Source organism: Amblyomma maculatum, chromosome 4 (assembly GCF_055883805.1).
Source record: "Amblyomma maculatum isolate TAMU_Amacu chromosome 4, ASM5588380v1, whole genome shotgun sequence".
NCBI classification, from domain to species: Eukaryota; Metazoa; Arthropoda; class Arachnida; order Ixodida; family Ixodidae; genus Amblyomma; species Amblyomma maculatum.
In genome coordinates, this window is record NC_139347.1 from 132,250,477 (window position 1) to 132,276,613 (window position 26,137).

The 26,137-nt window shown below is 43.3% G+C and overlaps 2 long non-coding RNA genes across 2 annotated transcripts in view; one reads left to right on the forward strand and one right to left on the reverse strand.

Moving 5' to 3' along the window:
- Positions 1–26,137, forward strand: part of LOC146192601 (uncharacterized) — a 434,750-nt gene that overhangs the window by 179,431 nt on the left and 229,182 nt on the right. The gene's annotated exons all lie outside the window — the stretch shown is intronic.
- LOC146192602 (uncharacterized) overlaps positions 1–26,137 on the reverse strand; it is a 52,704-nt gene that overhangs the window by 14,293 nt on the left and 12,274 nt on the right. The window contains exon 2 of the long non-coding RNA XR_014706403.1: positions 5,733–5,849. This is a non-coding gene — a long non-coding RNA (uncharacterized LOC146192602). The remainder of the gene's footprint in view (positions 1–5,732; positions 5,850–26,137) is intronic.

Consider the following 26,137-nt stretch of genomic DNA (forward strand, 5'->3'; position numbering starts at 1 on the left):
CGGCGCAACTCGTTACTTCGTAAGAGGCCTTTTGCCTCAGCTGCTGGAGCGTCCGAAGATCATTTATACGTGCGTTAAACTTCAAAGCTACTCAAATCAAAGTGACTTCATCGAAGGTGCAAAAAGGAAATAAATAAATTCTTTGCAATATAAGAACAAGAAGAACCTTTTGTGCATTCTAAACAGTTCATCTGTATAATCCCTTCACGACGTTATTTCGCCTTCCGACCAATTTAGTGGAAAACGTTGCGCAATAATCATCCAACTATCTCCCTTTATTTTCTTCTTAGCAGTTGTAGTTTTTGAAAAGTGTTCCAGAGCGTGTGGTTTCTTTTGTTGTTAGCAAGGAACTATCATGTAGTAGTAGTGTGTAGTCATGTAGTAGTAGTAGTCATGTAGTATGAAAGATCTACGTATATAAACGAATTGCCTCCACGGCCACTCGCCCATCAGGACAGTTGGTTGAAGTAGACGATTGAATTACATGCTACCTGTGCGCAATTTTGAGCCCCTTTATTAGACAATGGCCCAGTTGATAAAGCCCGTGCTTTTGACGTTGGTATTACTTTGAGGTTACAAAGCCTGCGCTAAATATGGCATCCTGCAGTGATTCGAATCATGACGTGTCACTCATGGCATCAAGTGGCCGTAGAACACACGCACACAACCGTTAAGAGCGACGTGTAAGCTATTTGCTTGCGCTCAAAACTGCCGTTTCTCGAAGTGAATGAAGGCATCAAGTAATCTAACACCTGAAAATAGACTATATCTAGTCTAGCAACAGCTAATCTTTAGAATAACGACGAGGTATTATAACTAGTTATGAAGGACCAGACGCAGCCCTAAATGTCAGAGATGAAATTTAGGGCTATTCTTTGTTGGAACAATACATCGCGATGGTTTTCCTGAGGTGACTATTTGCCGCGCGTGTTTTACTTCCCTGTTAATACAATTAAAACACGTCATTGAGTTCCTGGCCGCGGCGGATGCTGTCTGAACACATCTACCGTTCGTTACCTGAATCAAGTTATTCACATACTTTACGCGACCTAAATGTCGCAAGAAGTTTTAGTTCTACTAGTGATACTAATTATTAGTAGTTTATTGTCAAACCTATATTGTCAAGAAAATCATCATATGTCAAAGCATGAAGGAACGAAGCACTATAGCGAGACTCTGATAAGGCACAAAAGGTTTTTCTCAGCGTGATTTGAAGTTGTCAATATTTACACAATGTTATAACTTCTCAAAATGAATAGTGGCCGGTTTGACAACGCTTTGGAGCGTGGTAGCCGTAGCAGTAAACGTGCAGTCAATTTCGTGCTGCATCATTTTACATTCGTTGTGCAGAACGGAAGTCATCACCCCATGCAAATTTGGGTCTGTGCCCAGTTGCACGCAGCATGAAAAAGGTTGCCAAAGAGCAGATCGCGTCTTTCGATAGTCGAGAAATCGTGAAGTCTCACTATTACGCGCGTGTTTTTACAGCCCTTAAAACTTTACAGTAGGAAAAAATTACACCGTAACTTGAGCTTCGCCTTATGGTTTAACGTGACAGTTTTCTGGCTCCATTCAGCCGCATGGTGTTTATTTTCGCAGACGCGGACACTGCTGTTTTCTTTTTAATTTTTATCTGTCTTAAAACACGCGCATCTTCCTTTAGCCAAATCAAGCCTCCGTGCCTTCGTAGCCTAGGAATAGTGTGGCTGACTATAAGGAGCCAAAGGACACATGTTCGACTCTCATATAATCGCCCGTAATTTCAATTTCACTACAAATATTTTATTTCGCATTATGCCATAACGAAATTTGATGTACTATGGCGCGACCTTACATTGTCAGTTTGTGGTATGTTTTACTCAATAATGAAGCAATAATTTCTGAACAAGAACAATTGGAAGGCTTCTCTGCACTGCGGTGTGTACTACATTTCCATGGACCCACGCATGGGGATGTGCATAGTTGTGGCAAGCCGGCTTGCAAATGTATTCAATTTAGAGACCTAAATTATCCATTCATATGTGAAAAAGTAAACATTCATAGAACTTTTTGCACGCAAGCGAACCTTCACGTTCCATTGCAAGAATATACCTCGAACTCTGGCCCACTTTTAACAAAGCTGTCGCTCTATATATTGACCCGTTCAGTACCGCTGACCTGCTTTAACGTGACAGCTTCAAAACTGACCCAACAGCAGACAAAAATACGCATTGGCCGAACAGATTTGACGTCACAAGTGGAGCAGAGGAATCGAAAAGTTCGGGCTGGTATATAAAGCGTACTGTCCTAGAGCGACTGAAGCTAGGAGGGACACCTTATTTAAAACAGAAAACTGGGCAAATGAAACGCGGACAAGAAGCACGTAAACGGACAGGACTGGCGCCATGTTTCAAACACGTCAGACCAATTAGCCCATGCAAAGTTACTCCTGGAGGGACACCGCAGTGGAAGGTTCCAGAGATTTTAATTACCTTGGATTCATTAACGTGGCCTGGCGTCACAGGGTACATGGGTGCCTTTCTTTTCGCGAGCACACAAAAGCCGCGGCCGGGATTGAACACCCATTCGTTCAGCAGCCGAGCGCTCAGAACACAACAAACAACTTGGAGAGAGAGAGAGATTTTAATGGTAGAAGGAGGTGTCTGCCTGTTAAGGATCCTAGCATACTACTCCTGTTGAGTGTGACAAAGAAGGAAGGCGAACGAAATAATGAATGAAAGAAAAAAAGAAAAATCTGTGATACGCACTTTCACACATACATAATCACAGATGAGTTTCAAAGGGTCTCTATTAACACTGTGTCTTAAAAAAAAGTTAATAAGGCGTTTGTAGCTCTCGCAGCAGAAGACCGATCACACCAAGGACACAAGACGTGGTCAGGGCGCAGGGCTATGTCTTTCAGTTCAGTTCAGTTCAGTCGTTCAGTCGTGTCCGACTCTTCGTGACCCTATTGACCATGTCACGCCACGCTTTCCGGTCTCTCACTATCTTCCTAACATCACATAATTTCATCTGCAGTGCCTCGAGGATGCCATCTAACCATCGCGTTCGCTGCCTACCCCTTCTCCGGCGACCCTCAACCTTTCCCAACATCAAATCTTTCTCCAGCGACTCCTCTCTTCTCATCAGATGACCAAAGTAGCTGAGCTTTAACTTTAGAATTTGACCCTCCAAAGAGCAGTCAGGGTTTATGGTCGACAATATTGACTGATTTGATCTTCTGGCAGTCCAAGGAACTCTCAAGAGTCTTCGCCAGCACCACAATTCAAACGCGTCAGGGCGCAGGGCTATGTCTATGTCTTTAGCTAAGCCTAAATTATTGCCCAATGTCCTGCGATCTGCAGTGAATCTTTGAAGCATCTAGGAAGTAACACATTACATAAATTGTGATTAAAATGTCGATTGTTGTTCATGAAGAAACCAGTGCACAAGGCCATAGACAGGATCAATACACAACACAGTTGGAGCGCTTTCCTGTGTTGCTGTGGGCTGCTCTTCTCCACGTTCATTCGCGCTGTTTTTACCATTTAGCACTGAACCAGATTACACAGGCAAAAGCCTCTATTCACTTCCTGATTCAAGTCAGAGGCGCTACCTCTTAGACCATGTATAGGGAATTTTTTCTTAATATGGATGAATAAGGCGCGTTCTTTATGCTTAATTCAAGAAGGACTTGATAATTTTATGATGCGTTCTTTTACAAAAGGAGGTATTTTGCATCTATACGCTAATATATATATATATATGAGGCCACATTTGCTCTAAGGATAGGGGCAGCGATTAGGCCAGTAGAAACAACCTATCGCTTAGGGGCCAGCGTCGGTAAAAGGGGTGCGCAGCAATGAGCCGTCGACAGAAAAAATCAAGGCTTTCACGTTGCACCATGTAGCCGCAACGTATCTCTCAATTTTATTTTCGCCAACCCTTTAAATATTGTACCATGGAAATTGGACGTGTTTTGCTCTAAACATTTTCTCCTACAATTCAACTGACTTCCTGCTACTAGCACAACACCTTTCTAGAGCAATTAACGTCTTTCCTATCATATCCTATCCTATCCTATAAAAAAGGAAAAAATAACTTTTTTCATTAACTGCTTAGCCGGCTGCGGTAGCAGGTTAGGGCGCTCGACTCCTCTGCCCAGGGATGTGAGATAGAATTCCGGCCGGGGTGGCCGCTTTTCAATGGAGTCGAAAAGCAAGGCATCAGTGTGCTGTGTGGTGTCAGTGTCCGTTAAAGACCCCGACGTGGTCGACATTTCCGGAGCACTTCTCTATGGCGTCTCTAATAGCCTGAGTTCCTTTGGGACGTTAAACCTAGTACACGAAACCAATCCTAAACCAATCGTCAGCTGCATAATTCTGTTACAAGTTACCTTATCTGCCTCTTTGTTCTATATTCATCCTCATAGGGATGGTTAAACATATCTACGTTTTCATTCAGTTCAGTTCAGTTCAGGCGTTCAGTCGTGTCCGACTCTTCGTGACCCTATGGACCATGTCACGCCACGCTTTCCGGTCTCTCACTATCTTCTTAACATCACATAGCTTCATCTGCAATGCCTCGAGAATGCCATCTAACCATCGCGTTCGCTGCCTACCCCTTCTCCGGCGACCCTCAACCTTCATTGCTGCCCATATATTTCGTAGTTCTAGTTTCTTCCCTTCCATTTTGATACCGCATGCATGTACACAGTGCAATAGTGCGTAGGCTGCCATAAACTATACTGCACCGCAATTGTACGCCATTTCGCTTCCTAAATTCCTCTGTTACTATCACTGACTAAACTGTCACCATCAAAGAGATAAGTTACTATGTCTGCAGTCCTGTGTTTCGCTGTTAAAACGTCAGTATCTGTAAATGAAGAAGGAACGGGTTCCGTTCCCTTAAGTGCAGCTATATCACTGGCAGGCAAGACAAAGTGAGGAGGGAGAGAAGTGCAAAGAGATCTTTCCGTTGCCAAGCTTCATGGGCTTGACATGTCACCAAGGCTCTAAGGAGGGCAAAGCGGCACTGGTGATAAAGATGAAATTGTCACGCCTGGGCGGCAATGCCACTACCGAAATATCCTCAACGACTGCAGACATGGGCATTTTTGCTGGCGCGTAGATATTAATGCCAGACAAAAAACAGCTTCCCTGGTGAAGGAGGTTTTATCTTCACTTCGCAGAGTGACGGATGGCGGGTCCGAATGGCCGCCTGCTGCATCGATCCTGCCTGTTAAGGCTGTCGTTGTATCTTGCCCGCCAAGCTAAAGGGCGCCCTTGCCGGGGTTATCATTTCACCTGCTCTGTATTCATCATGACGAAAAACAGGGCAGCAGGTTCGCTACCATGGAGTCTGCTAATGCAGAAACGCAATGGGGCGACATATGGCGCGACGTTTTCATAAACGCCGGGCCTATTCTAAGCACCGTGCGAAATCGCGCTACTTTTGGTCATGGCACAGACGCGTTGAGAATTCATTTATCGTTTTAAAGCCGCATCGTTAAACTCCCCATTCTCAGAAATTATACGAAGCCAGCGTTGTGAGCTCAAAAACGGGCAAATGTTTTAACATTGTTTGCTAGCTAGATGGACGAAAATGGGCTAAGCGTTGTCGGCCGCACCTGAAAACATACTTGGGTTTCAATGCGCTGAGCCCCCTATTTTTTTTCTTTTCTGTTGCCATGCTCGGTTCCGCAAATTCAAACCAAGGATAGCGCATGCGCGGAGGTGATGAGCGATCTTTACCTGAGTAGAGATTTCGCTCTGAAATCTCAGATAAGGCTCTGGCAGATAGGAGATGGTGACTTGTCGTCCGGCTGTGTGGGACCAGAAAAAAACTTGACTTGGCTTGGTTCGCGGGCGCTGCAAAATTGACCATCGCTTTTGAGATAGGAGAGGGAGGTTAGAGTCTGGCATTCCAGCATTCTTTGATCTTGAGTGAGCGGGGATTTATAGGATTTATAAGTATTTCGTATAAAGTGGCATCTTAGGACGTTGTGATGAAAAGTAAGTTCTCGAGAAAAGAGACAGAAAAACACTGATTAGGCTAGTAGGAATGTCCATGTAGGTTATTGAGCATCCGCTACAGAAAACTCCCACTGCGGTGGGTGCTCACGGCGCTCAACTACTGAGTCCAAAGACGTAAGAACAAATTGCGGCTGCGGTGGCCCCAGTTTCAATGGAGGTTAACTGCAAGGCTACCGTGTACTGCGTGATGTGAGTGCTCGTTAGTTACCCCAGATATTGAAAATTTTTGAAGCCCTTCAATAAGTAGTAGCTTATAACCTTAGTCATTTTGTCATGTTAATCCCTATTAAAGACATCCAATAAAGGAAGGCGGCGAACAGAAGCGAGTAACACTGCCATGTCACACCGTTAAAAGCATAGCTAAAGTGCCCATTGAATTTCCCATGCTAGAGGCGACATTGTGGGCTCTCGCCATCTACATTGCGCCATTGGTACAGAGTGCGAATTAAGGATGGACGAGCTGGCAACAAGTTCTTTATGCACATAGTTTGTCACCACGCCGCATGCTCCTTTTCATTTGACATCAACCTTAAGCTGGCATTTAAATGTCAAGTATAGAAAATGGAGCATCACCTCAGGAGCCCGTTTGGGTAGCGGCGGTGACGAAGTCTAATGTGCGTTTTTTTTTCTGATTTATGCAAGATGTCCAAGGAGTCCCTGATGAATGTGGGCCTTACATGGTGATAGGCGCAATGCGGTAATGCAGTACACGAATACAAACAATGAAAATACAAAGTAAATCAAAACCAAAAATATGCAGGTTGATAATGAAGACAGCTAGTAGTGGCACTGGAATAAAACGATAACTGATTGTAATAGGTCATTCAAAGTGCAATGATTAAAAAAGAACGGAAGATAAATAAACAAGAACAGGACAGCAGACAATCAAAAAATAACAGAGGCTGGCACAAATAACATAAACAGCACTCACATGAAGGTGCGAGGCCCATCTTTAGGGAGAAATTTGCAATGAATGGATAAGAGAAAGAACATAGCTGACGAAAACGGACAGATAGTATAGCAGACATCAGAGTTTAAAACTTTGAGAGCGTTATTCTTACTGCTCATGTTCGTCAAGGCCTGTCATTCCGTGCCGGTAGCCATGGCAACAGTGTGAATCCACCTCCTAGCAAGAGCGCCGTCCATGTGACCAATTTTGTAACAGAATTGTGAAAAGAACATCGTCGTGGTTGGGTTTCCAACCCGCGCCAGAAAATACGGGTTAGTTTCCCTGACCGAGGCACAAGAACACTATGTTATCTCCGCAGTTGTTCTTTCTTCCTTATTGCATAAAAATAAACCAACTCTGCCAGGCTTCAAGCCCAATTTAGCCAGGTCCCATCACTCGACCAGTCACACACAGTCGCATCAGTATCCTGCTCTTACGTTTCCCAGTCTCTCACGGTGAGCGGACGATAAGGTGGCAGTAGTGGCGCGTAATTCCGTCTCCTCAACGGTAGGGTCACGCAACTTCGTTCTCCTCACTGGTTGCCTCTGAGCGGGTTATAAGCAGCGAATTTTACCGAGAGATGTGTCTGAACGCAACCTAAAGGTAACATACACTCACTGAAGACAGGAAACAATTACGATGGAAGTAACTAAATAGTGTAACCGTTGTCATGTCGTCACTCGTGGCTCTGCTCACGGCTAGTTTTGCGGCTATTAAGAATTAAACACATCACATACTGCAACCTAAAGGGGAAACACCTCTAGGAATCGTAACTTATTTTACAGTTGAAATTTAAAAAAAGAGAAAAGTACCACGTACAGGAATCGAACATAACTTTTATTCGCTGCGTGGTCAGGCAAGTAGCGTTAAACCATTGCGCCACTGAAGCAATGAATGCGGCAGGCTTTAAATGCGCTCTTATTCATTCTTACAATATTTTCGCTATCTCTCGCCAGCTGACGCTGCTCAAAGGACCCTACCGTCGAGAGAACGTAAAAACACAGTAGTCGCCTCACTGGAAAACATGGGATCCGCGCCTGCGCATAAGCTTTCTACAAAAATACAAGAGCGTTTTGGAAGAGGTGATCTCGTTCTGAGATGAAGAGATGAGGTTTTTCCAGCCCTAAAAAGGTTTTGTCTAGACTTACCGAGTTTAACGTTTAACCCTGGTTAAACCTGGTTATAAGGAGCGAAAACATACGCCGTGGCGGCTCCGTGCTTAAGGCGCTAGGCTACAGAACCACAGTACCTGGGTTCTAACTCGACCAGTTCGGACTCACTCCGATTATTTATTTTTAATGGGGAAGCAACGGCACAAGCAAGAAAGACCGGATAAGATTCTTACTCTGTGGTGGGGAGCGTTTGACTGTTTTGACACTAAAAGAACTCATAGACGACGCAGGCGCCGAATGAGCCTGCGATGCGAAGTCCGCAAAGTAGTGTCCGATTCGGTCATGCCTTCGTCTGCTTGTCAACTTTCTACTTGGAAGCTCCTTGCAGATTATAACGAAAGAGACGTCCCCACACATTCGCTGTCGAAGCTTGCAGGCTTCTGCCATTCATAAAACCAATATGGTGGCGGCCTTCACACATTTTCTGCTGTTCACCAAGCCTGTGTGAGGCCAGATGACCCTCCTTTTTAATAGAGATATGTGCTATGGACCTGTGTCTGGTTTCGATTGAAAGTATTTATTACTAAGACCTTCGCGTCCTTCCAGTCGAGCTCCAAGGCTTTTGAGCATTTGACGATTTCAAGCTTTTGAAATTTGGCGCTGGTGAAATTGCCAGTGGGCGTCAGGCGTGGACTGCAAAATCACAGCTGCACTGGGACAATCAATCATGGAAACAGCCAGCTGATGGCGGAGGGTCTGGCCAGTTATGCGCCGCTCATTCGGGCTATTTTATCTTTCCTAATTAGAAAGCACCCCGTTTTATTTTCCCACTTTCACTTCAAACGTTTGAAATTAATTCTGCTGCTAGTGATCAAGACTTAGGCAGCATAAGGTTCGCATTCTATAGTACATGCCGTGCACTATGCAGTAAGCTCGCCCAAAAAAGTATGTTTTTGAAAACAGTAACTGATAGTGCTTTCCATTGTGCATGCTGATGTGACTGTGAGGGCTAAGCAAAAGAAATTACAGTAGAAACAAAAGTGCGGAAATCTTCCAGAGGTGGAAGGGTACCGGTTCAATAGAAGTGCTGAGACAATGAGAAGAGAAAACTCCATCCCAGTGGTATGGCTGGCCAGAAGACACGCGCTTGAAATTCAATGTACAGTTATTTAATTATCACAATACTGTTACAAACGCTTTTATTATTACTTTGTTGAGGTGGAGGTACTTCAGGCTGAAATTCGTTAATATAACGATGTCTCATTAGTTTCGAAACATGCGTTTAACATGGCCTGCGTCTAGAAGTAACTTCACGCTTCCTTCAATGCGGCCATTAATATTTTGGGCAGTCGGGATGGTAATCAGATGCTCTAGCGAGTAACGCCACTCCCTTCACGAAGAACACTGAGCTCAACGCAGCCGTTCAGCACGAGTTCGAGTGCAGGGTCTCGTCCATCGGGAATGTGATGGCGTGGATTTGAGACGGTTAGTCATCTGATGCAGTGTCGAAACATCCATGCCTAAAATGGCGCCTTGAGAGCACTTCTGGAATGATACGCTAGTTTCAAGGTAAGTATGACCGTTCATTTTTGCCGTCAATGTGGAAAAGAAACAGCCGAGACACAGAACGAAGAAAATTAGAACGCAGCACCGATGTTATGCTACTTTTTTCTTCCTGTGTCTGCGCTGTTTGTTTTAGTAGTATTAGACCAGCTATCCCTCAACAACACTCTCGTGTACACCTTTGATGCTCAAACGTGCTCATAAAGTGGTCAGTTGGCTCTTCTGTATGAACATACCTTCCGGCCATCCGAAGAGGTAGCATTGGTATCGAAAGGCCCACTCATAGTCACCTGAAATAGTTACTTTACGGTTGTCGATTAGCAGTCCTATAGTCAACAGTTCTTGTTCTCGTTTTGTAAGTCAGTTTTTCTGAAGCCGGGCGCTGCCGTCATGGCTAGGGCATAGCGTTCTCGTTTTTCTGTGCTGCGGGCTCATTTTGATGGTGAGTCGTAGTTAATGCGGCAGGGCGATGCACTATGATCGACGGAAGAACTACGATGTTGTGTTGGGAAACATCCTTGCCTCCAAACGTTCCTTCTTTTAGTTTCTCTTCAGAGGGCTTGAAGACCTTGCTTGCACTGCCGCTGCGTTGTTACGGCGACGTGGTGTGAGCGCGAAGCCGGCGGTAATGGAGAGGGGGAAAGGCTGTTCTGCACACACTCCTTCCGACGCAGGTAGTCATCAATCTTTTGCGGTCGCTGGCAAGAGCGCAATCGCGGTTCGTCGATACCGAAACCACGGAGGCGAATACATCGATATGGGCAGTGAAGAGGAATGCTAGACTTACCTAACCTGAACGCAGCATGCCAATGTCGAAAATTCCGCAGCGTTGCTTTCCTTTTTATTCACCGTCTGGGTGGAGGGGAGGGGGGGGGGGGGGGAGAACAGGCCGCATTTTATATCAACTGGCTCTCGTCGATGACTACTCGGGAGATCTGTCGGGGTCACTGAGGGCATACTGCAGCGGCGTACAATCTACCTCTGGGTCTACCTTCGTATCCTCAAAGTAGCTGAAGGTATTCTGCAAAACTTTCAAATCGTAGAACCGATAAAGAAATATATATATATATATATATATATATATATATATATATATATATATAATTCTTTCTCGGTTGTATGTATATATATATATATATATACATATACACATATATATATATATATATATATATATATATATATATATATATATATATATATATATATATATATATATATATATATATATATATATATATATATATATATATATATATATATATATATATATATATATATATATATATATATATATATGTATATATATATATATATATATATATATATATATATATATATATATATATATATATATATATATATATATATATATATATATATATATATATATATATATCATACGTATATTGCAGCAGCTTCCATGCTTCAGCCGGCACGGGCTAAATGCATTTTCTGGAGATGTTTCTCGAATAGCTCTTGAGATAAAAGCCGTTTTGGTTATCTTGTCTCAGTTAACGCATTTTCTAGCCGTTATTGCACTGGCAGTCCCTGAAAACTCATTTCAAATTGTCTAAGGAAGCATATATGGAAGATATAAACGAATAATGGTATTTAGCAAAGAACACAATACGCATCACAAAAGATGCAGAAACATTTAACTGTATTTAAACTTTTGCACATCTCACACTCCAAACCGCCTTTTGCCCGAGTTCAATGCGCATGCTTTAATTCCCAGCCGCGACTGATTGTAACATATTGGACGGCGTCGACGGCGTTTCTCATCGCCGCCAGTGCACGGGGGCCGCGGCACGGTGACCATCGCAGGCTTGGCAAAGTGATGCCAACCACACCTGCCGCGTGCGGTTGCCAGTCTTGAGGCGTGCCTGGGTGCAAGACACGGTTTTTCAGGTTCCCTTCGGCGAGCCGCGACCAACAAGGACGTGAAGCTTAAATTAGGGCTTCCAAGCGCCAAGATGTAAATGGGCGACCTCAGCAACCGACTGCGTACTCTCGACTGCGCGAAAAAAACTTCCTTACAGGTATGTATGATTCCAAAGGAAATGTGCATGATGAAAAGTACCTACCGAAGTTTACACCAAGCCTGTAACACAGCAGTGATAGCCGCGATGGGGATTTGTTAGGTGCGTGTTTGGTTTATTAGCGACGGGGCGTGATCGCGATCTATTTTGTCGTTTGTTTTCTTTATGTGCGAAGAGGGCGGGTAGCGCAAGGCGGCCATGTGCACTAGACCGTAATATGCAGCATATTTTATCGCGACTGCCGCCTGACTAACAGGCAAAAAAAATGTATGGTGTTTTTTAGGATGCACCGCCGTTCGCGAGCCGAGTGGTTGAGCTGGTCATGACGCTCGCGAACGGCGGAGCATCACAACACACCCCGTATTTTTTTCTTGTTAGTCAGGCGGAGGTCATGATAAAACAGGCTAAATATTACGGTCTAGCCAACGCAGCCGCCTGTGATATCTGCGCTACCTGGCCCTTTCGCACATGAAGTAAACAAACGACAAAATACATCGTCATCAGGTCCCGTAGCACATAAAGCAAACACGCACTGAACAAATCCTCATTGCAGCTATCACTAATGCGTTACAGGCTGGGTGCGAACTCTAGTAAGTACTTTTCTTCATGCATATTTTCTTTAGTTGCATACGTATACCTGCAGTATCTGTGTTTTTGCCGCCCGGAGCACATGACGCACTCGACACTCTTGCACGACGCACAGTGTTATCTTTTTTTTTTTTACCTTACAAGCACGTCTTCGTTCTCGCCAAAGCATTTGGAATTTGTTCATTCGGTGTACGCAATCAGCTGCACTTTGTTAAGGAGCTTGAATGTCATCGTCCTCGTCCAACCGTCTGCAACGGCACGGAAACCGCCTGGTACAAATCAGTCTCCTGGACGGTTCATGCTCGTTCACTTGCGGAGTGGAGCGCTCTGGACGTAGAACAGCGTTGGTTCCTGACCGACATGCGCATCTAATGTGTAGGGGATGCAAATGTGTCACCATGCAGTCGTTGATTCCGCAGAAATTGCTGCGGAGGCAGAAAGGTTGTGGATCCTTTCACAACAGAATAACCATTCTCTGTGCATTGAGAACCTTTTCACCACTGCGGCCACATCCGTTCTACAGCGCTGAATCATCCATTGCCAGAAAAATGCCGCTAGTTTCCTGCAGGTGTGCATTCCGGCAGGGACAATGCCCTGTTCAGGGGGTGTGGATAAGTGCCTCTCTGCCGAGCTTCGTAGATGAAATCCCATATCTGCACGCTCGTAGATGACGCGAGGAGTAAGCGACGCCCATTGCACCATGCCGGCGCCGTGGTTACAGCATTGTGTTCGGTAACTCAAGACGCCTCGCGCATATGCGCCGCTGGTAAGTCACAGGAGACGATTCCACAAAGCTCTACAGCATCAACAGACCCCTGGCTGCTTTGCCCTTTGAGATCTCCCTCTCTCTCTCTCTGCCTCCGCGCTCTCCTTTCGATTTTTTTTTTACAATAAATTTAAGTCGGTCGTGAATCTGCACGCTGAGAGAGTCTCATTCTGTCACGTCAAACACAACCCGTGCCATGGTCCGTGCTACTCGTTCTTACAATACGAAGATAGTATATGCATGCGTTTTGAGTGGATTGTGAAAACGCTGAAACATTCCCCCATACTGCGTGAGCATAAAACTGCAATCGCTGTTACAACTTTCCGCCCCGATGGCAAAAAAAAAAAAGGGGGAGCTTTCGATTTCTACCTGCGTTGGCGTGGCCATTTCGCATGGTGCGCTTTCGTGTCGTCTGCTACACTGCCATCCGATGTGTTTCCCACCGCTTCCCGCATGATGGCGCCACATCCTTCCACAAAAGGCGGCTTATCTAGTGTGTAACTCCTCGTGATGCTATACTATGCGACACTTATTTTCGGCATGCTGTATTTTGTTGACAATCATACATTGTAAAGTGAGGAAAAATATTTCAACTTGCCTTCAGGAAAATCGCATGACAGTTTCAAGAAAAACACAATAATGCACAAAATCGCTGAATTCCAGCGTCCCGCTGCTGCTGCGGTATTTTTTTTGTTTTTTTTTTTTCGCTGTTTAATGGAACAGGCTCCATGCAGTTGTACGCACTCCATAAGATGTAACAACAAATACAAATCGCGACCACGCTGTTCGAGAAAGTCGTCGTCTTCTGGAGATTTTTCCCAGATCTAAACTGTGTGGTCGTCGTTTCTTTCGAAGTATCTAAAATACAGTAGCAGTATTAAGCACGAATAAAGAGGTCGTCCATGATTACGTCTGTAGTGATTCTTCTGGTATTTCAAAGGGTTATGAGCAGGCGCTGTAATTCTATTTCCACACGGAATTAAATTGTTAACTAGCCATCTCATCCCAAAAAGGTAATGAAAACGCAATTTCTGTACGTGTGTATGGTTTCTCTTTCCATGTCACTCATGCACTCATTGGTCACCGCATGAAACACGGTATGAAACACGAAGATATGAATGCAAGAGACCTGCAGAAGTGTAAAATTGTATAAACGAGTGGGCTCCTTGTACCCTTTTTTTGTAATACGCTTCTAATTAACGCTACAGAACCCAACTCACCTATGCCGGCTGTTTCGTTTTTAAGCGGTTAAATATTTACAAATAAAATTGCGCTAAGCGCATTGTGAACGGATTTTGTATGGTCTCGGTAGATACGATACGAATGTTGATTAGTTACAGTTGTCCCAGTGGAGTAAATGCGTCAATTGTCTATTAATTGATTATTTTACGTACGTTACAATTGTAAGTTTGATTACTCTGACCATATCAAACCTAATACCGTTTACGACACATATAACGAAATATGTACTGAGTCACGCATCGTGGCTCTTCAAAAGGTGTCATCGCTGTTGAAACTTCCATCAGAAGGGGCGGCTTTAGGGCAGGGAAGTAGGTTCCAGTGCTCAATTACCTGGGAAAAAGTATATTTGAATTGTTAGGAGTGAATTATCACTTAAGATTAAGGTAATGATGCATCTTTGTTGATTGATGAATATTGCGGTTAATGTACCCATTAGGCAAAGTGGTAAAAGGTGCCTTGTAAAATGAATTACGAAAAAAAAAATACAAGAACTTCAGAAGTGAGCTTGGTGGCGCCCAGAGAGGGAGTGAGATCCCAAAGAGTAATACACTTAAAAAGGTGAGAAATGGGGATCATACCGAAGTATAGAAGTATTAACGTGATTAACTTTCTTTGAATGCTTTGAATGAACCAGGTTCCAGGTGACTAGGTGAATTTCACAATATTTATGAGGGTTCCAGACTGCAAGCGTGTGTTCTGTTACAGGACAAAATAATGATTTATACACTAATAGCTGTGTTCCATTTGATGCATTATTTATTGTTCGGCTCAAACATCAAGCGTTTTTGTTTTATTTACATCGACAGAAATTAATATGCTTCACCCAGGACTTGGTAATGTTAACACCGAGATACGTTCCAGGGGCCTGTGGAATGGAGAATTCTAAAAAGCATAATAAGCTTTTTCCCCCGGGCCGCTGTGCGCATGCGGGCCTCGTCTGGTAAATAGTGCAGTGAATGTGCTATTATTAAAAGACGTTACTATTTTTAGTGAAATTTATATTCATTTTTTCTGACAGTGTGCACCAGGTGCCAAAACTAAGAAATGAGGCGCCTTACTGTTGAAACATCTTCTTCTATGCCAATTAATTACCCTTTCCTCCAAGCAAGGCCAACGCGTGTGCTAATATTTCCCTACACATTGTGAAGAGACTGCAGCAGGCATCAGCGGCGTTTGAAATTGATTTGGAGGATATAAAAGGCGCAGTATCTGCCACAATTTTACACGGACATTAAATTAAAATTGGTTCACAGGAAGGGAAAGGCGCAGTAACTGTCACACTTGCTCTGTGGACACCCGAACCGCGCCGTGAGGGAAGGGAGGAAGGTGGGAATGAAAGTGGAAAGAGAGAAAGAGGAGCCGTAGTGGAGGGCTACGGAGTAATTTCGACCACCTGGGGATCTTTAACGTGCGCTGACATCGCACAGCACACGGACGCCACTTCGTTTCGCCTCCGTCGAAACGCAGCCGCCGAGGCCGGGATTCGATCCCGGGAACTCCGGCACAGTAGTCGGGCGTCTTACCACTGCACCACCCCATGTACCATAGCGTAAAAGAAGGGAGGAAGGTGGTAGTGAAAGAAGAGAAGCAAATAGAGGTGCAGTAGTTCAGGGCTACATTCCAACGTGCTATAGTGGCTTTCGCCTCATCGCACATTATTGGTCTGAAGTGCCCTCTATAATTTTTAACGAAGTACTTATGCACATATTAACAAAAACGTTGCTTTCGTTATTGTCACTGCATATGTTGTTTTTATGAATATTCCTGTTGCGACAGACGTGGCAAAATGAAGCAAAACAAATATAAAAGATCAGTACCTACAGAATAAAACTTTAAAAAATTTGCCGACGATTACGTTATTTCCTCATGCGAAATTTGAGCGCAGCTCGTCAGCTGTTTCACCTTTTTCGGTAGATTGATGCAAAGGTTTTGAGCAAGGCATGTATGTTCTATTACAGACAACTATTTTATTTTTCACACATATTCCTTCAAGAAACACTCAACTAACAGTTCTTGACTGTCATGAAAGAAGCTTTGTGGTCGCAGAAATGAAGAGAGCAATTAAGGTATCGGGAGATTGCGGGAGGAAGAGCGCGAGCCCTTAGAGACGTTGCGTGGTGAAGAGACTAACGCCACAAGTTGCAGACAAAAAGAAAGGACCTTCGAAAATATCTTAAACTGACTTGAAAAGGCTGTAGCCAAAATTAGTAAGTGTCTCATCTAATTTCTAGCAATATGTTTTAAAGGAGGGCGGGCTAGTTCCGGGCCAGGCCTTCCTCGAAAGCCAAGGGACGATCGGATAGAGATCCGGACTATCAAACTAGCTGTATATACGCAAACTACATCTAAATATGATGTTTTTCAATGTGAGTGTGTGAAGTCTCGGTTACTGCACATGCCACCCTGCAGTTCGATGTGCGCGCTCGCATTATTCATGAATTATTATCTTAGCAGTCTGTATCGTGTGTTGGCACGTCTTCAACTTGAGCTCAGAAGCGTGATTTTCATAATTGCTTCGCAGGAATAAACACTTGCTTCGCAGTATGGTTCGCAGTATAAGCACTTGCTTCTGTGGACACCTGAATCATGCAGCAAGGAAAGGAAGGAAGGTGGGAATGAAAGTGGAGCTGTTTACATTGAAAAGGCGCATTATCTGTCACTCTTGCTTCTGTGGGCACCTTAATCACGTCGTAAGGGGAAGGAAGGAAAGTGGGAGTGAAAGTAGAGCTGGTTACGAAGGACAACGCCGACGCCGCGAAACACAGGAACCGGCGAAAAAGAGCTGCGCGCTTATATAATCCCAGGACTGCTGAACATAAGGTATACTTGTACGGCAAACGAGTAAATAGAAGCAGATATGCATGTCTTAATTATAGTAGCTGCATAAGGTTTTTCATAGGTTTTTCACCAAGGTCATAGATTTTCTAATCACATGTTTTACATACCCCTACGCAAAACAAGACAAGAATATCAGCACCGCGAACGGGTCAACAGCGTGGACGCTGTCATATTTAGCCACATGGTTGTTGTTGTGGCTGCAGGAAGAATGAAACGAAAATGCACGGGCCTGCTACTGGCTATGTAGCTGAGCCACCTCCGCTGCCTCGTGCGGACAGAAGAGAAAATAGGGAAGAAAGGAAAAAGAAGAGCGAGGGAAAGATGCGCGCCGCAATAGCCGCCGTCCACCACCGAAGCAGCGGCGGGTGAAATGACGGCCTACAACAGATAAAATTCGGTGGCTGGCTAGCTCCCGCTGCAAGTGGCGTTGACCTACCATCGCAACCCCGTAGGACCAGTAACTGCCACCCTTCGCCACCTTCCCTGTCGTCACATGGTTGAAGAGAACCCTAGGGTGGTTTCAAAGCATCAAGCCCTAAACACAATGACCGCTAAAACGGGATGTGCCTGATACAATCAACATATCAGTCAACCATGGATGCACGTTATTTGAAATATTTAACTCAGTTACGCTGTCCATGCCATCTGATGCTGAAGGGCGAGCGCTGGCGCATGCAGCTTGTTTCGATTCACTTTGCCTTACGCATATGAACCCAGAAATTGATGTGCTTTTCTACCCACCAAAGAGGTAAGCAATGAACCAAGGCACGCATCCATCATCTATTCTTCGTTTCTGTAATCACAGATAACACACCGCTACCTACCCCGGCGTGAATCCACCGGTGGTGTCTAAAACCTGGTAGGTGTATTGCTTCGTCGCATACTGTGAGGACTAACGGACAGGTGACCCTTAAAGAAGCACCGGGCACTGATCTGTCCATTATGATAACATGCATGGTTTTCGCGAACAGTACTTTTCAGCATAAAAATGCCCTGAATAAGAGCGAACGCCCGTGAAACGACACGGACCACAGCTGAAAGGTACCGAAAAGATAGTCGTAGCGTCGTTCTCCACATACGGCTAGATTTTCCCCGGCATACCCGTTTTCGTCACCAGACTACATACCACGCCTTCTTATCCATAGATAGCAATTCGAAATCTCGCTGGCGCGATGCGGTGTCACGACAGCCGCTCCCCACGCTTCCTCCTGTGACGCGCTTCACCTCATGACCAATAGCGCGATGCTCTTTGCTCTGTTTCTGCTCATTTGTCGGTGCCTTCTCCTCCTCTGGCGATGCCTGATGCGCTTGCTCGCGCGGAGGGTTAGGATGACAGAGGGATGCTATTAGAGGTGCATATGTTGTCGGCTCGAATCCTTCTCGCATACCAGCCTCCAAGTTGACTAGACGTTGCACGCCAAAGGGGAAGCGAAATGACATGACATCAGCCGAAACATGTGCTTTCGTCACAATTGTGATTGTAATGAGAAGGAAATTGGGTTTGACCATATGAAGCAGTACTCTCACACTAAATATATCCGGGGTTAACCTGGCTAGACCGATAATAGCGTGGGAAAGCACAGTTTGAATTTCCCGTGACAGGGAACTTGGACGGTGACGTCACGATATGGCGGTTAAGTTAGGAGTGAAGCACAGCGAAGGATAACAATGTTTTTGCTCGGCTTTGTGCTTTCGTACGCAAGCGTGATATCGGATTGGTGTGTATCTCAATTTTATTGCAATTTTATATGTGCTGCTCACTATTGGATTATTCACCTCTTTCTTGGGCGAAGTATTCAGAGTTGGATTGGGAGCAGTTAAAGATAACATTGAATGGAGAATAATACGTCAGTTGTCTGAGATTCGTTGATGAGACTGACTTGTTGAGTATAACTCAGGGAACCAATTTCAAAGTAGAATTAGTGACATTTACAGGCAAAGCAGAGCAGTAGATCTTAACAGCAGTATGCAGAAGACTAACGTGATGCTCAGCACCCTCGAAAACAAACAGTAGTGTTCGATAGCTAGCGAGGAGCTGCAGGTAGTAAGGGAATACGTCAATTTGGAAAGGGTTAGGTGTGGATTAGGAAAATGAAATTACTAAATAGATCAGCCTGGCATGAAGCGTATTCGGCAAGCACTATCGGCAGCTTGCCGTACCCTTAAGGGAAAATTGTTTAGGTGGTGTATCTTGCAGGCCCTAACGTAACGACAGAAATGCGGAGGCTCATGAAAGAAGGTCAACATAAACTGATGGCCATGAAGAGAGCTACCGTACGCAAAAGGGTAAACTTAAGAGACAGAATGCAGGCCGAATGGCTCAGATAACGAACACAAGTTATAACATTGTAGTCGATAAGCAAAAGAAATGGATATTAATATATCATGTAATACGAATACAAGATAACCAATCGTCCCCAAGAGTGACAGAACTGTCCGTGTCTTTCGCTCGCTACAGTCTTCATAAGATTAGGAAGTTTACGGATCTCGAATGCATGCAGCTGGTATTGGACAGTTTATTTAGAGGAATATGCGAGAGGCACGTGTCTTTCATTAGAACAATTAAGCTGATGATGATAACGCATCCAAGATAAACAGTTTGTCAGCGATAGCACGGAAGTTAACAGGCACGCAGAACACAGTAGCCATGATCACAGCATAATAAAAAAAAAATTCATTTGCGAAAACTTTTTTTAACGAACGATTCTCTAAAATCGCCTGTTTTCGTGCGGTAAGCAAGAAGTTAAGTAACATTGCATTGTTAGTGATGCCGAAACGAAATTGTTAACATTAGCCCTAGAGGCCAATTTGGAGTCAATTACTACAGTTTTAAAATCTAACGGCATTTTTTCGCTATCCTTGCGCATATGTGCGTTTCAGGCATTTAAGCTGACATGCCAAGACTAAAGCCAATAATTCCTTCCAGAAAGGTAACCCTTTATAGCGTTGATTTTGTGTAAACCATAAATACAAACAAGGACAAAACTAAAAAGCAAGACATGTCTCTTCCATCTTCATTTCGCACTAGCCTTTCACGCTACTTTCAACAAATATCCGACTCTATTCGCAAATCCCATCACCATACATTAATAACAGCTTACTGATGCAGGAGTCGGCTGTTACGATGCACAATTCAATAATCGGCATAAGCACGGTATCGCATTGAGGAATCAAAGCCCATCTTTGAGATGACTGTAAAATGACGCCCAGGAAGCAAAAATCGTGTATATACCTGCAAGTATAGAGTGCAGCAGTTGAATTGCTGTACAAGTGTACCGTGTTTGTTCTTATATATATATTTTTAGGGAAGCGGAAATTTCTATCCGCTAGCCAATGTTTTAAATAGTGAATATCTTTGCCTGGACAGGATGGTCATCGCTGGCTGGTTGATATACGCTTTCGGTTCTTATGATGAGGACAGGAGGCGAGTAGTGCGAGAAAGGTTGAAATGGAAGACCGATGCATTTAAGATAGCTTTGTCTGAAATGAAAGCCTGTGATCCCCTGGGCTGAAAAATATAATACAAAAGCAGCAGCAACAGCAGCAAGGAAAAGAGCAGTCCGAGATAATGAGGAATCAGTCCAAAAAGCAGGCTCAATGCGGCCACGTGTCTAGCTATAGGAGAGCATTAGCGATGTCAAAGGGAGCTCATAAAAAATGCAGCTACTGCAGAATACTTGAGGAGAACTCTAACAAAATGGTGAAATGCCAACATGGACGTACCCAGAATCTTCATGGAGCAAGAAAAAGATAAAAAAAAAATAGAAGGCAAGTGGTTGCCCTCATAAGAAATACAGATGCAATGTATTAAAGGACAATGGGATCCGGATGGCAAATTTTCATGTGAGCTTGATTAAAAATACTCGAAGTTGGTGTACAAAAATATTACCTACCAAGAGAGGGAAGAGAGGAGAATGAGGGGGATTTCAGGTAAGAGTTTATAAAGAGCAATGTTATAAATAAAAATAGAGACTGAAAATAAGATCAAGGAAAAGTATGCTCCACCAAACACACAAAGAAAGAAAATTCGATAAGAAATGGTTTCAACGAGGAAAATATACTCTTAAAAAGCAAAGAAAATTGGAAAATTGAGAAGAACGCCCAATTATATGCGATAGACAAGGAAAAAAATACAGGATGTGTATGATTCAGCTGTACATGACTGCGTTCAAAAACATTTACGTTGCAATCTGGATATATTTCGTTGATTATAATTGTTTTTCGAGATGTTCATTTCTGCGGCTTGCAATGCTTTACATTTATGAATAATAAATCCCTCTCAGTATTTTTTTTTACCTTTTTATTATCTAAATCCTTATTCGGTGGTATATAGATTTCTTTCAAATAAGTGCAGTCCTGTTTAAAATGGTAGGAAACTGAGCGGAGTATTTTTTTTATATATATGCGGCAATTACCATTTAATCTAGCCCTCGCTGATTATCTTGCTGACTACCATGCTTTGAACCGTGGGGTCGTTTGTGAATATTTTTATGTCTTACATCTCTATCAGAAACAAGAATTTGTTTTTGTTGGATACTCAGTTCTCAATTTATTTGAATATCTCTAAGCTTTGTGTTACGTTAGTATTTATCCTAGGTGCCTCGTCCCTCTGAATATTTTCGTCTAGCGATTATTACACGTTACCACGTGGCGGTATTTCAACAGAATATTGTTTACGTTTGAAGAGGGGTTAGGAGTATATAAGATTATAAATAGGAGCTGGACATTTTTGAGCACGTCGTAGCGTTTGAAAGGGGTTTTGGTTTGAACTTTCATATTCAGGTAGTTACGGGATAGTGTACTGAATTACTATCGCATTAACGACTCCACTTCGCTCAAAAATTCCCTATCATCGCAATACATTCTCAAAATATATCTGGCTTGTAATGTCTTGGATTATGGCTAATGGAATCTTGTTATTATTGTCGGCTGTTTGGCTTCCTGTACAATAAAGTTCTAAGTTTTCTGTATTCCACTAACGCGGTATTGCCGAGAAAATATATCTGTAATCGAGAAAATTTGGCAAGTTTATTTAATGCTGCTGTGATAATTATTAAAATGGGAGACTAAGAACTGACATGTTTCCGACTCGTGTTCACATATTTTGAAGTCGTCAACGGAGCGTAGGTGTATGAATGGATTTCCATGTAATCATTTGTGAAGTGGCATACCAATGTTTCCATAAATATGTTTTGCCACTTAATGCGAATTAATTATAAATACCTGTTCCGAATATCTGGAGATAACTTCGTGCCCTTCCTCGACACCTCGTTTTATTCAGAGCCTGAAATTGGTCGCTCTCAAACGGCTCTCTGGCCAACTTTGATCAAGAATATTTGATCAAGGAAAAGCACAACAACAACCAAAACAAAGCGCTAGTGTTTGGCATTTTGTTTTGTGCCTTCTTTTGCGTGTCTTGGGATTAATAGCAACCCTAAGTTTACTTACGCCCTCGTGAATGGGAACTGTATTCAGCGCTTTCCATCAAAGGGCAGGTCATTTTAGACTTTCATTAAATGCTACTAAAAGGTTTTTATGCGCTGTTTCTTGTATCGAAAAAAAACGGTGTTTATTATGTCATTCGGATAGTTAGATTTCTTCCTTTCTGTGCTTAGTTGAGGTCAAATAAATTTTTTTCTTCGTGAAATGGTTCGGAAGTTTCTCGCAAAAGCCTGAAAAAATTTGGTCGATGATGACTATCGCGTAAAATACCGAAGGAGAATACCCCCTTAAAACTACCACCTTATTATGGCAGTCATTATAGCAGAACTATCGTTCCATATGTGTCATATAGCTGAATCTTTTTTCCGTGCTAAATTCTTATGCCAGACATAACACAAAAAGGTGGTGCAACTTAACATGGAAAATATACGCGTCTGTTTTAATTTTTTTTTCTTCGTTCGGAACGATTGCGTAGTATTGTTGGGAATGCAGCAGGTAACGGTGCCGACTTCAGCTGAGCCCGCTTTCTAGCTCCTGCTTGCGCTGGGTATATATTTATAGGTTAAAAAGCTATCCCTAATATAACTAAATCAGGGTTTAAGCTCACATTATGCGAGGTAGTTTTTTAAAATAGACCTTTGAAACATTAGGCGATGTATTCCTGAGTGTGGCTTCATCAATTAGAAAATCATAAGCGTCCACGTCATAAACGTTATCCCGATGTTTACGCTGCTTTATGGGTAGAATACGATGACACTAGAAGCAATGTTACCATGTCATATTTCTTTCATTGTAGCCTGACGTTATCTGTTGTCAGTTTTTATTCTTTCTTTAATTTTAAAGCTGGCAGGGGGCTGTGGTTTCATCCTACCGCTACTATTCTCGGCCGAGTCATGCGAGCAGTGCATCTCTAGTCTGCCAACTGCCAGCGCACCTGCGAACTTGGCCATCACATCCGATCTGATGACTTCACACGCCTCGACGTCTAGTTGGAGCTTGGTAGTTCAACCTGCCCATTTCCAGAGCTCCTACAACCTCTGCCATGTCATGTGATTTCGTGACGTCGCAGAGCCCGGCGACCAATCACTGCTTGGCCATGTCACATGCTCTATATATGCCGCCAGTCAGCGCACTAGCCACGTCAGACAGCTGGCGGTACCTTCGTCTGCACGGATCTTCCTAATGCTAGTGCAATAGTATAAACACCTCCTTTAGTAACTTGTATGCGTGGACAAATGCGGAATGGAAAGCGTAGTCGTATCAGCTAACTACTATAAGGACCCGAAATACTGCAATGTCGTCCTCAAAGCTAACGTGAAAGAAATAACTACTGCCTGCGATCTATGCCTAATGGTAAAGCGCTGATCCGTCGCCGTTGCATGTGCAAGTGACAGCAAGCTGGGCAAACTGATTGTGATGAAGCCAGCAGCGCAAGGTTTACAGAACAAACCTTGAGGTCGTAAGCAAGGATGACGGTCGTCCTTGTCCTGTTTGCTTCGCCCAATAAGAATGCAGCAGGCAGTACAAATGATCAGAATGTCTGGTGTGGTCTCATCAAGAACGCAGTGTTTCTTCTGGTTGCCCATATTTGCACTTGCTTGTCTTCTTTTGTGTTCTTTGCTGTGGTTCCTTGGCGAATGTGGCAAATGCTGTCTTTAACCTGTTTTTCTTGATTAATAATTTCCTTCTATTGGCCTCTTGATGAATGAGTTGGTGATGTAATACAGGGAAAGAACGCGCTGCAAATAAATTCGACAAGCGAAGAAGAGACGACAGCGAGAGTTAATGCAAATAACTAAGACCAATGAGTTCTTGTGCATAGATATCTGAACAAAAGCGTATGTGCGAACTATGTGGCTTTTGGTATGCTTTTGCTCATATCCTAGATTGAGCAAGTCGTCTTGCGCAAAAGTGATTCGGTGAAAATTAGAAGGAAAATTAGGCTTCTTGGTAAGATGCGCTGTGTGCGCCTTTTCTTTGCGCCGCTTCTTTTTCTTTTTTCAGATTTTGTATACATTAGGTACATATTTCATAATTATTACAGCAACGTCAGTAAAGATTCAGAACCATGTTAGAAAGTCATGCGGGTTCACTAGGTGCCCTTCTAATCTGTTTGCTATATATCAACGAATCTTCTTGGCCATATTGTGTGTCTTAACGTTTCTAGTCGTCCATCCTGCTTATAGGATGCAAGGCATGAGGAGCATTTGGCTCTTCGATTGCTACTTGCTCGTTTCTCTCCTGAAGATTTATTTTCAGTGTCGAGGAAGCGCTTGCACACGGATTATTATTATTTCTATGTTTTTTCTCCACCCATGTTTCGCTCCTTGTATGTTCATTCGCCGGGAACATGATGTACCCCAAAGAGTACGAAATACACTCCTCTCGCGAAGTAAGAAGATTTTGTTTTTATAATCTATACAAAGGAAGCCCTGCACATTAAATCTTTTGCGAAAGAAAGGGCGTTTTTGAGCAGCCTTTCCGGTACTATAGAAATCATCGAGCATTTCTACATAGATTTCAAAAATGCAATATTGCCCTGGAATATTATGCAACGAACACAAAGAAAAACGACAAATCTAAGAAGGCTGTCTACCGTGGTACCTAACTACACAGCAATTTTTTGATCGAACTTTTCGCAAGTTCTTTCTAATTGGATTACACAGCCTCTGGAAAACGCGCACGGTGGGCGGACATTGTGAATCTCATGTTCTAAGCTACAAGTTCTGCATGATGAGTTTTAATTTAAAGAAATTGTAAATTGTTTACACAGGCCGATTTTGAGCCGGAGTGGGATTCACTCTGAGTGATGTATTCTACATTGCCTCTTTTCTAAAGCTTTGTTGACTGCGTATGTCTTATTGGTGCTTTCCTAATAATCTATACTTAGTTCATGTGCATAACACATTATTTCAAGATGACTAAATGCCGCATTGTTAAACTCTTCTTCTTGGCGAATGTGTTGCCTGTCCTCCTGGCATGCAGAGGGCCTGGGTTCGAGCTGCAGCGGCTACAGCTCACCCTATTACTTGTACTTTGTGAAATATTTATTAGATGAACCTTCTCGACATTTTTACCTTAAATTCGGTAGGGTTATTTAAAACTTGGGTGTTTTTTGTATCTACTCAGGACGACGGTGGTGGCGGTGAGAACGCCGGATTCTTGCCAGACGAGCTCCTTACACCATCACATAAAGCACTTTAGATGCACATGACTTCGGTGCTCCCATAAACGTTACTGTTAGCCAGGATGAAAGCCTGCAGCGGCATATGCAATATTTGGAAAACTAATAACGGGTGGAAGGTGAGGCTTCTATATATGAATTGTTAAAGATCCAGTAGTCGGATTTGTCCTCTTCCGACTGGATCTCTTCCTCATCATGCAGCAACTGGCTTAGACTTCCACTCTTGTGCCACAGCGTTCGTAACCGGCGCAAGATCACGGATATTATCGAAACGGTAAACGTTCACATTTTTATCTGAGCATGAGTATTTCATACATTTTCAGCCAGCCTAAAATTGATGGTACAATAAAGCAACTGCGAAATAGCTAAATTATAATAAATAACGTAGCATGGGTCA